Source organism: Mesoplodon densirostris, chromosome 13 (genome assembly GCF_025265405.1).
Source record: "Mesoplodon densirostris isolate mMesDen1 chromosome 13, mMesDen1 primary haplotype, whole genome shotgun sequence".
NCBI classification, from domain to species: domain Eukaryota; kingdom Metazoa; phylum Chordata; class Mammalia; order Artiodactyla; family Ziphiidae; genus Mesoplodon; species Mesoplodon densirostris.
In genome coordinates this window covers 18,588,343-18,600,771 of record NC_082673.1, presented here as the reverse complement: position 1 = coordinate 18,600,771, position 12,429 = coordinate 18,588,343, and positions in this window count along the sequence as shown.

Below are 12,429 nucleotides of genomic sequence, written 5' to 3'. Positions count from 1 at the left end.
TTTCTGGAGCTCATGTTTCCCCTCAAGGTTTCCAGTGTGGCTACCTTTTGCTCATCTCACTAATCAACATAAAGTCATCAGTGTAGTGAATGGATATGATGATCTGCAGGATGCCAAGATGCTCCAAATAAGTTTGGACTACGTTACAACCGAGGGGAGAAGATAGCCCTGAGGCAAAAGTGCAAATGTGTATTGTCATTCATTCCATCTGAATACAAACAATTTTCTGATTATGATTTAACAAGTAAAATAGCATGCATAAGCTCAAATCAATGGCTACGTACCACTATCTGATGTCATATTAATCTGTTCTAGCAAAGACACCAGACATGGCTGGTATGAGGATCAGGGCTATAACTTGGTTGATCTTGCTGTATTCTTCAGTCAACCTATAGAATCCATTAATTTGCTCCAGGGGCCAAACAGGTGAAGTAAATAAATGTGATAGAACCACCACCCCTGCATCCTTTAGATAAGGAGACTCAAGTGGTAATTATTTTAGATTTTTCAGACCACATAGAGTCTCTGTGACACATTTTTTATATTTTTAACAACACTTTAAAATGGAAAACCATTATTAGCTTGCAGACTGTACAAAAAATAGCCATGCACAAGTTTTTGCCCATGGTCTGTAGTTTTCCAACCCTTGCTTCGGATCTTAAAATTAGCACTACTATCTGCCACCCCTTCACACTAGGATGTGATACAGTTATTGAGTTACCACCTTGGTTCTTGGTAGTGGGTAGTTTCAGAGGCTTCCTATCTGTGGGCTTCCCTACTATCATAGATCTTATCCCTGAGATCAAGGTCCAATATGGGGATTATAACAATTGCCAAACACGTTAATCCCAATTTACATTTGAGGACTGGAGAAATGGTCGCTGGTTGGACCTTCAGACCCACTGAACTTTGTCCAGGATTCCATTTATTATCTGATTCCTATAATTTACTAGCCTTGTATACTATTTGATTTTTAAGCTATGATTGTATATAAGTTTGATAAAAAAATTTAAAAATTAATTAAGGAAAAATTCAATTGTGTCTTTCAGTCAGTATTTGGCAAACTAGAAGTTAATGAGCAAAAATGCTGGATAGGATGTATACAATATTTTTTGTAAATTCAGAGCCATTCTCAAAAAGCAAAAAAGAGGGCTTCCCTGGTGGCGCAGTGGTTGAGAGTCCGCCTGCCGATGCAGGGGACACGGGTTCGTGCCCCGATCCCGGAAGATCCCACATGCCGCGGAGCGGCTGGGCCCGTGAGCCATGGCCGCGGAGCCTGTGTGTCCGGAGCCTGTGCTCCGCAACGGGAGAGGCCACAGCAGTGAGAGGCCCGCGTACAGCAAAAAAAAAAAAAAAAAAAAAAAAAAAAAAGCAAAAAAGAAAATCTACAGGTGCCGGAATGAAGATATATCTCAGTGTCAGAATCATAAGAAAAGGCTTAAATAACTGGAATCCAAGCAAGCATAGGAACTAGATGTAAATATTAGGTGTTGGTGGATGGGATTTTTAACTGGTTTGTAACATTATACATTTCATGTGCACAATATTATATTTTGATGTCTGTATACATTACAACTTGCTCACCACAAAAGGTTTAGTTTCCATCTGCTATAATACAGTTAACCACTTTTACCCATTTCACCCTTCCCCCACCCCCCTTCCGCTCTGGTAACCACCACTCTGTTCTCTGTACCTATGTTTGTTTCTGTTTGGTTTGCTTTGTTCATTTATTTTGGGTTTTTTTTTCTGTTTTTATAGTCTACATATGAGTGAAATCGTATGCTATTTGTCTTTATCCATCTGACTTATTACTTAGCATAATCTTCAAGGTAGGTCCACCCATGTTGTTGCAAATGTTGCAGATTCATCTATTTTTATGGCTGAGTAGTATTCCACTACTACTGGAGTATGTATCTACTGCATCTTCTTTATACATTCATCCATTGATAGACACAGGTTATTTCCATATCTTGGCTATTATAAATAATGCTGCAATGAACATAGGAGTGCACATATTTTTTTAATTAGTCTTTTCATATTCTTCAGATAAATACCCAGAAGTAGAATAGCTGGACATTATGGTAGTTCTATTTATAATTTTTTGAGGACTCTCCATACTGTTTTCCATAGTGGCCATACCAATTTACATTCCCACCAACAGTGTATAAGGATTCCTTTTCTCCACATCTTCTCCAACACTTATTTCTTGCCTTTTTGATAATAGCCATTCCAATGGGCATCTCTCTGTGGTTTTGATTTGCATTTCCCTAATAATTAATGATGTTGAACATCATTTTAATGTGCCTGTTGGCCATCTGCATGTCTTCTTTGGGAAAATGCCTGATCAGTTCCTCTGCCCATGTTTTATTGCTATATGAGTTCTTTATATATTTTGGATATTAACCCCTTTCAAATATTTCATTTGCAAATTTCTTCTCCTATTCAGTAGGTTGTCTTTTCATTTTATTGATGGTTTCCTTTGCTGTGCAGAAGATTTTAATTTGATGTAGTGCCATTTATTTATTTTTGTTTTTGTTTTCCTTGCCTGAGGAGAGAGACTGATGTCAAAGAGCATACTGTCTGTATTTCCTATGAGGAGTTTTATAGTTTCAGGTCTTGTATTTATATTTGATTTGATTTTTGTGTGTGGTGTAAGATAGTGGTCTATTTTTATTCTTTTGCATATGGCTATCCAGTTTGCCCAAAACCATTTATTGAAGAGATTATCTTTTCTCCACTGTATGTTCTTTGCTCCTTTGTCATAAATCAATTGTCCATATATTTGTAGGTTTATTTCTCGGCTGTCAATTCTGTTCCATTGTTCTAAGTATCTGTTTTTCTGCCAATACTACCCTGTTTTCATTGCTGTAGCTTTGTAATAATATAATGTGAAACAAATGAGTATGATACCTTCAGATTTGTTCTTTTTTCTCAGGATTGCTTTGGCTAATTGGGGTCTTTTGTGGTTCCATATAAATTTTAGGATTTTTTGCTTTACTTCTGTGAAAAATGGCATTGGGATTTTGGTAGAGATTGCATTGAATACATAGATTCCTTAGGTACCATGGACATTATAACAATATTAATTCTTCCAATCCAAGAGCACAGAATATCTTTTCATTTCTTTGTGTCGTCTTCAGTTTCTTTCAACAGTGTCTTATAGTTTTCAGTGTCCAGCTCTTTCACCTCCTTGGTTAAATTTATCCTAGGTATTTTAGTCTTTTTGTTGCAATTTTAAATGGGATTGTTTTCTTTATTTCTATTTCTGCTAGTTTTTTGTTGATGTAGAAAAAAACCCAAATTTTTATAATCAAAATTCACTCTATTCCTTTATTATTTCTAATGTTTGTGGATGCAACTTTACTGTATTTGTTTATTATTTTGAATGGTTTTTTGGTTCTTTAGAGGTTTCTATATATGAAATCATACCCTCCACAAATAGTGACAATTTTACTTCTTCCTTTCCAACTTAGATGCATTTTGTTTCTTTTTCTTGCCTAGTTGCTCTAGTTAGGACTTCCAATAGGGTGCTGCATGAAAATGATGAGAGTGGGCGTCCTTATCTTTTTCCTCATCTTAGAGGGATAGCTTTCAGTTTTTCATCATTGCGTACTATGTTAGCTGTAGGTTTGTCATATACGGTCTCTATTATGTTGAGATATGTTCCTTCTATATCCATTTTATTAAGAGTTTGTATGATAAATTGATGTTGAATCTTGTCAAATGCTTTTTCTACATCTATTGAGATAATCATATGATTTTTATCTTTCATTTTTTATTGATGTGGTGTATCATGTTGATTGATTTGTGGATATTGAAACCTTCTTGTATCTCTGGAATAAATTCAAGTTAATCATGATGTATGACACGGGTTCCCAACTCCCTGGCCACAGGCCGGTACCAGTACGCGACCTGTTAGAAACTAGGCCACACAGCAAGAGGTGAGCGGCGGGCAGGCAAGTGAGTGAAGCTTCATCCACTGCTCCCCATCACTCGCATTACAGCCTGACCATCCCACCCCCTCACCCCACCCGACACAGTCCTTGGAAAAATCGTCTTCCACGAAACCAGTCCCTGGTGCCAAAAATGTTGGGGACTGCTGATGTATGATCCTTTTAATGTATTGTCGTATTTCATTTGCTAATATTTTCTTGAGGATCTTTGCATCTATGTTCACCAGAGATATTAGCCTATAATCTTTTTTGTTGTTGTCCTTGTCTGGTTTTGATATCAGGGTAATTTTTGCCTCATAAAATGACTTAGGAAGCATTCCCTCCTCTTCAATTTTTTGGAAGAGTTTGAGAAGGATAGGTTCTCAAATTAAATCTTCTTTGAATGTTTGTTAAAATTCACCAGTGAAGACTTCTGGTCCTGGAGGTTTTGGTGGAGATTTTTTATTATTGTTTTAATCTCCTAACTAGTGATCAGTCTATTCAGACTTTCCATTTCTTCATGATTCAGTTTGGAAGGTTGTATGTTTCTAAAAATTTATTCATTTCTTCTAGATTGTCCAATCTGTTGGCATATAACTGTTCATGTTCTTATAATCCTTTGTATTTCTGTGGCATCTGGTGTTATTTCTCCTCTTTCATTTCTGATTTTATTTTTTTCTCTCTTTTTCTCCAACTGAATCTAGATAAAGTTTTATCCATTTTATAAGTTAAAAGAACTGTCAGCTTCCGCCTGCCGCTGCAGGGGACACGGGTTCATGCCCTGGTCCAGGAAGATCCAACATGCCACGGAGCGGCTGGGCCCGTGAGCCATGGCCGCTGAGCCTGCGCGTCTAGGGCATGTGCTCCGCAACAGGAGAGGCCACAACAGTGAGAGGCCCGCGTACTGCAAAAAAAAAAAAAAAAAAAAGAAGTTAGTTTAATTTATTTTTAATTTCATTTATTTCCACTCTGGTCTTTATTACTTTCTTCCTTCTACTGACTTTGGGCTTTGTTTGTTCTTTTTCTAGTTACTTTAGCTGTAAGGTTAGATTTTTTATTTGAGATTTTTCTCATTTCTTGATGAAGACCTGTATTGCCATAAACTTCCCTCCTAATACCACTTTTACTGCACCTTACAGATTTTGGTATGTCATATTTTCATTTTCATTTGTCTTTGGGTGTTTTTTTATTTGTCCTTTGATTTCTTCACTGACCCAATAGTTGTTCAGTAGCACGTTGTCTATCTCCACATATCTGTGATTTTTCCAGCTTTCTTCTTTTTAGTAGATCTCTAGTTTCATACTACTGTGATTGGAAAAGATGCTTAACATGATTTCAGTCTTCTTAAGTTTATTGTGACTTGTTTTGTGCCCCAACATATGGTCCCTCCTTGAAATTGTTCCATGTGCACTTGAAAAGGATATATATTCTGCTGCGTTTGGATGGAATGTTCTTTATAAACCTCTCAAGTCCAACTGGTCTAATGTCTTATTTAAGGCCGCTGTTTCCTTGTTGACGTTCTGTCTGGATGATCTATCTGTTGATGTAAATGGGGTGTTAAAGTTTCCTACTAGTATTGTGTTGCTGTTGATTTCTCTCTTTAGGACTGTTAATAATTGCTTTGTATGTTTTGGTGCTCCTATGTTAGGTGCATATCTATTAATTACTGTCATGTCTTTTTGATGAATTGTCCCCTTTATCGTTATATAATGTCCATCTTTGTCTCATTACTTTTTTGGCTTAAAGTCTATTTTCGCTGATATGAGTATGGCTACCTGCTCTTTCTTTTGGCTGCCATTTGCTTGGAAAGTCCTCTTCCATCCCTTCACTTTGAGCCTCTGCTTATCTTTATGGTGAGATGAGTCTCTTGGAGGCAGTATATAGTTGGGTCTTATTTTTTAATCCAGCCAGCCACTCTGTTGATTGGTGAATTCAATCCTTTTACATTTAGGGTGATTATTGATAAATGAGGACTTGGTACTGCCCTTTTATCTTTAGTTTTTGGTTGCTCTTTATCTCCATTGTTTCTTTTTCCCTGTGTTTCTGTCTGCCATTTTAGTTTGGTGTTTTCTATGATATTTTTGATTACTCTTTCTTTATGTTTCATGTCTCTGCTCTAAATTTATGTTTTGTGGTTATCATAAGGTTTATGTAAAATGTCATAAAATAGTCCTCTTTATGCTGATAGCATCTGTTCTTCATTTGCCTATATAGGTTTTATCCTTTTCTTCTTTTATGTTTTTGCTGTCTCAAAATATCCCTTTTTATGTTGTGAATTTGTTACCAAATTGAAGTAGCTATAGTTATTTTTATTGCTTATTTTCCTTTAACCTTATGCTATAATTAAGTGTTTAACAACCTATGATGATACAGAGTTGTAACTTCTGATTCTATCTGTCTATTTATCACCTTACTCAAAGTTTTGTGTACTTTTGCCTTTTCATTTCAGGTAGAAGAGCTCCTTTCAACATTTCTTGTAAATCAAGTCTAGTGGCAATGAACTCTCTCAGGTCATGTTTGTCTGGGTAAGCCTTTATTTCTTCCTGATATCTGAATGATAACTTTGCTGGATAAGGTATTCTTGGCTGACAGTTTTTATCTCTCAGTATTTCAAGTATGTCATTCCACTCTCTCCTAGCCTGTAGAGTTTCTGCTGAGAAATCTGCTAATAGCCTATTGGGGATTCCCTTGTAGGTTACCATTCTTTTTACCATGGCTGCCTTTAAAATTCTTTCTTTGACCTTGACTTTGACAGTTTTAATATTATGTGTCTTCAAGAAGGTCTTTTTGCATTGAAGTAATTAGGTGTTTTCTTTGCTTCATGGATGTGTATATCTAGTTCCTTTTCCAGGTTTGGGACGTTCTCAGCTATTATTCCTTTAAATCAATTCTCTGCTACCTTCTCCCTCTCTTCTTCTTCTGGGATGCCCATTATCCTCATGTTGACCTTCCTATTAAAATTGGATAGTTCCTGTAGAATTTCTTTATTTTTTTTTAGATCTTAATTATCTCTCCTCTTCTACCTGTATCACTTCTAGATTCCCAACTTTAAGCTCATTAATTCTCTCTTCCATATGGTGTGCTCTATTTCCAGTGTTTTCTAATGTGTTCTTCATCTCATTTATTGAGTTCTTCAGCTTCAGAATTTGTTTGGTTCTTTTTTAGAGTTTCAATCTTTTTGGTACAGTATTTCTTCTGTTCATTCACTTTATTCCTGACCTCACTGAACTGCCTTTCTGAGTTTTCTTGCAGCTCCTTGAGTTTCTTCATAACAGCTATTTTGAATTCTCTGGCAGTTAGATTACAACATCCCAGGACTTTAATTTTGGTTTCTGGAGAACTGTTGTTTTCTTTTTGTGATATCGTATTACTGAGGTTCTTCGTGGCCCTTGATGAGTTGTTCTTCTACTGGTGCATTTGAAGTAGCAAACACCTTGCTTCTTTAGGTAAAGCTTTTTTTTTCAAAACTTGATTCTAATGATTCAATAGGTTAGTAATTAGAAGCCCTCCTTTTGTTTTCCAGTAGGTAGCACTATAGCACCAGTTTTTTTATTTCTCTTACCTGAGCTGCCTCTGGTTATATTTGAGTCAGCGCTTTCTACCCTCCACCCCCTCTGCCAGAGTTGTCACCCAGTACCCTGGTTGTCATTGCTTGTGCCTCCAGGATTATTGTTGCCTTGCTGCTGTCACAGTCTGGAGCACTGGGATGAAAGGCACTTCCACTGTGTCTGGGGTCTCCTGGGTGGCAGGCTCTGCTGTGTGAGGAAATAGGGCTGGGGGGGATACTGGAGTCGTGGGTGTTTTGGCCATGACTGGAGTTGTCAGGTTCACAGACACCACCCCTGAGGGGGGTTGGGCAGGGGTAGGCGCCAGAGTCACAGGAGCCTCTGCAGCTGAAGAGAGTGTTGCAGGTCCCACTGTCACTGCTAACTAGCTCCCTGCGGCCATGGATGCTGCTGCAGCCAGGAAACCAGTGTTGTATGTGCCGCCTCCCCTCATGCTATCAGATTCTCTGGGGCTGCAAGCATTACCTCTGATGTTCCCCCACTTCTGCCATCTATATGTGTTCCAGCTCACCTACCTTTAGGTGTAGAAATGTATGGAATCCTCCAGCATCCTGGTGGCTGGGCACAAGCACCTTTGTTGAGTTATGGATGTTTTGCTGGTTGTAGATTGAAAAGGAACATCTCATACCACCACAATGTTGACATCACTCTCTGGTGGATGGATTTTAATAACCCTCTGGACATAAGAGATGGGGCCTCCAGGCTGTATATTTTTTGGGGAAAAAAAGCACTCTTGTTTAAGCTGGAAGCCTCACAGAAGTGTCCTCTCCGTGAAACAGAAACAGTCTGCCATCTCTGCAGCGCCCTGGGGGTCAGAGTCTGCCAAGAATTGTCTCTTTGATTGTTACAGTCCCATGAGACCCAGGAATGTAAGCCTCCCTGGCCTCAAGAGTCAGGCAATCAAGGGGCATCCCTTGGCTTGCAGCCACAAAAACCAGGTCACCAGATATAAAAAAAACTGGGGCACCAGATGTGTGTAGAAGCTCCCCTGCAGGAAATGCTGGTGCTCCAGAATGCAGTACAGAGAGAATATGAAGATGGCACCGCTGGCTAGAGTGAAGCAAAAGGGGAGCGCAAAGATGTTCCCTGTTGGGCTTCCATGGTGGCGCAGTGGTTGAGAGTCCGCCTGCCGATGCAGGGGACACGGGTTCGTGCCCCGATCCCGGAAGATCCCACATGCCGCGGAGCGGCTGGGCCCGCGAGCCATGGCCGCGGAGCCTGTGTGTCCGGAGCCTGTGCTCTGCAACGGGAGAGGCCACAGCAGTGAGAGGTCCGCGTACAGCAAAAAAAAAAAAAAAAAAAAAAAAAGATGTTCCCTGTTGATAAAAGGGGGAAAAAGACAAAGAAAAGAGAAAAAGAATGAAAAAGAAAAAAAAATTTTTTTTAAAAGATAGCATCCACTGACTTTAGCAAGGCAGGGAGAGAGCAGGAAGATGGCACCTACCAGCCTCTATCCCTGAAAGAGTATCCCAGCAGGCCTGTAACTCTTAGACCGATGCTTTAAAATTAGCAAATGAGTCTTTCTCGCTTAAAGTCTTGGTCCTTTTCAGAGGGCTGCTTCTAGCACGGCCTTTGTGTGGGTAAGTCTGTGTACAAGCCCTTAAGAGTTGTTTCTCAGTTTGCTACAGCTCCATGGGTCTCCTGGGCAGGAGGTCCATTTGTCTTTAAAGCCAGATATTTGGGGGGCTTGTATTTAGGTGTCAGTCTTAAAAGTTGTGGTGGCTGATAGAGGGTATAAACCCTTTGCTCCTCTGGGAGAACTTCTGAAATATTGGGTTCCCTCCCAGTTGTGGGTTGCCATGCCAGAGGTAGGCTTTCTAGCAAGTCTGTGTCTCAACCTTTCCTATCCACTTCGATGTGGTTTCCCTCTTGTTTGTCTGATGGGAAGGGATTGCTTTGACCATTTTTAGGGTCTTTTCAGAGGAAGTTGTAGCATATATAGCTGTAGATTCCATGTGTCCATGGGAGGAGGTGTGTTCGGGGTCCTCTTATGTCATCATCCTGAAACAGAACAAGAACTTACTTGTCTTATTAATCCCTTCCCTGATATAGCGGGTTCCCCATTACTGCTGATCCCACAACCATTTTCCAGGCTTTAACATGGATCACAAAACTATTGTTAAATTAGAAAACCTCAACTCTGAGGGAGGGTTATAGTGATGAAGAGACAGAAAGTCATCAGACACTTCTCCCTCCTATATGCAAGAGATGATTCTTACTCTGCATGCTCGCGGTATCATGTACCTGCATCTGCTGGCACATACATGTCTTTCTAGACTGTATGCCACTGATATTATACAATCTTTAAGTGTCATTTGACAAATGGATTTTGCTTTTCTGCTTTCTCTCGAGTCATAGAAGTTGGCATTAACTTTGTGGCAAGTTTTAAACTTTTTTCAGAAATTGTATCTTCTATATCAGATTTTGCTATGTTAAATGTAATTATGGCTACTTGGGAAGTTTGGGGTTCATCACTATCTTTAGCAAAAAAATTCTTATGTTTCATACTGCAGATCAATGATATGTGTTTGTTTTGAACCTGAGAACCCATTCTACCTTGGTTTATAATTATGCAAAAACTTCCAAGGCGTTATTCCTCTACTTGACAAAGGTTTATAACATCATTCAGGGAACAAGGGACAAATGGACTACTGCTGCAACAACATCCCATTTTTAGATATTTACCATGCATCCTATTTACATTATTTTCTTGTGTGAAACAGTAACGCTTGCAGATTTACTCCAGCCCATGAATATTCATATTCAATATTGATATCAAAATCTGTTTACTATTTATGTTTAAAAGTTATTATTAATCATAGGGTTTACTCTACTATTTGTATCATTACTTTTATACCTTAATGAGCAGCTTTTGAGCCACCAATTCATTTTTTTGTATAAGAACTATTATAAAAACAACAGTAACAACAATATATATGCAAACATAACTAATAAAAATGAATACATTGCTTGAAAATATTAAGCAAGATAAAGTGACCAATACAATCTTTATAGTAGATAGGCATCTTAAAAGTGAAATGACTAAGACTCTTACAGTTTTTTCTGGAAAAAATACCAATTCTCATGTTTCAAATATGGGCAAGGTATGTGAATAGAATTATGTAATCACCCTTTGCTCTAAAACCACTAAGTTTCCTTCAGAACATATAATACGTAAATCATAAGCAGGGACTCCAGTAGTATCCAGACCACACTTTGAGTAACACAATATTAAGAGAACAGAGGAACAGGATGATTGTTTAAAAAGTGTCTGTGAAAAGGAATCTCTGCTGTTGAATATATAAAAGCATTTAGTAGAGACAGTAATATCACCAAAGAACTTCTGTAATTCAAAATTTTGCATTCATCTAAGAAATACATATTCAGACTCCATTCTGTGCCAGGCCATAGGATTGGAGGTGAATGAGCAGCATTATGACTTAACAAGACAGCAAGTGCAGATATGAATGGTTCGATTAAACATACTTCAGTGGAAATTATGGTTTGGAAGTTGGGTCTTATTTCAAAATCAAGCCAAGTAGAGATTGTTTAGTACTTATGCTTATAGGGACTCAAAAATCTTCAGAACTTTAAAAGACACTTGGAGATCATCTAGTAAATACTCTCTATGACTGTTATATATCTATATAGCTACGCTCTTCTTGAATACCTCACAAGTAGTAATGAAAATACCTCCTGAAGCAGCCTAGTACAGTTTTGGACAAATATAATTTTCAAGAAGTAAAACTATATATCCATGTTACCCAGTATAAATATAAAGTATTTCTTTATATAAAGATAAATGTCAGTCTCCACTTCCAATGTCCTCTCGTTGATCACACATCCACCCTCCAAGTGCAATGCAGGGTACATCTGTTCTAACTTCTATATGGCAGCCCTTGAAATATTTTAAAACAATTATTATGTCTGCCTTTAGTCTTTCCATCTACAGGCTAGTCATAGTTTCCAAGCCTTCCTCATCTATTCTTTATCCTCCAAAAGCACTCTAGTCTGTCAATATCCCACTTAAGCCATGATATCAGAAGTGAGCACCAGATCCAAGTGTGGTCTTAACTTTGCTTAGTAAAGTGAGAGTATCCTTTGCCTCTTTCTGGGCAAAAATCTTTTCATTAATCTGTTTAGGATTACATTGCTCTGAGGCAGCCACATCATATTGGTGATTCTCATTGAGTTTTAAGTTAACTATAACCTTTTTCAAATATATGGCTAAATAAGCCACAACTTCTCCATCCTAGAAATGCAGTGGTCTTTTTGGACATACATGTCTTTCCTTCGTCATGAGTATAAAAGAGTATAGATTTCCTCCTTAAACGTAATTCTAATACTTTCACCCCATCATTCTGTCCTCATAAGATCTGTCAGGATTCTGATCTGACACTGGCTGTAATGCATCCCCAATTTCGTGTCTTCTGAATTTGGTAAAAGATCAAGTCTTATACTATATAATTCTCTAACAAAAAATAATGATCACAGTATGAAAATATGCCACAATGGTGTTGTAAAAAATATAAGGAAGGGCCTCCCTGGTGGCGCAAGTGGTTGAGAGTCCGCCTGCCGATGCAGGGGATACGGGTTCGTGCCCCGGTCTGGGAGGATCCCATATGCCGCGGAGCGGCTGGGCCCGTGAGCCATGGCCGCTGAGCCTGCGCATCCGGAGCCTGCGCGTCCGGAGCCTGTGCTCCGCAACGGGGGAGGCCACAACAGTGAGAGGCCCGCATACCGCAAAAAAAAAAAAAAAAAAAAATATATAAGGAATATGACAGTGCCCGGGAAGTGTCTATTAAGATCTTCCTCCCAGTTAACTTAAGTTTATCAGCACTTTTCGAGAGCAGCTATTCAGTAGATACTAATGTGCTAGTATCAGCTAGTTGTTTCTTGTCCTAAAAAAAGAGGTCTTAAGAGATGCTGGC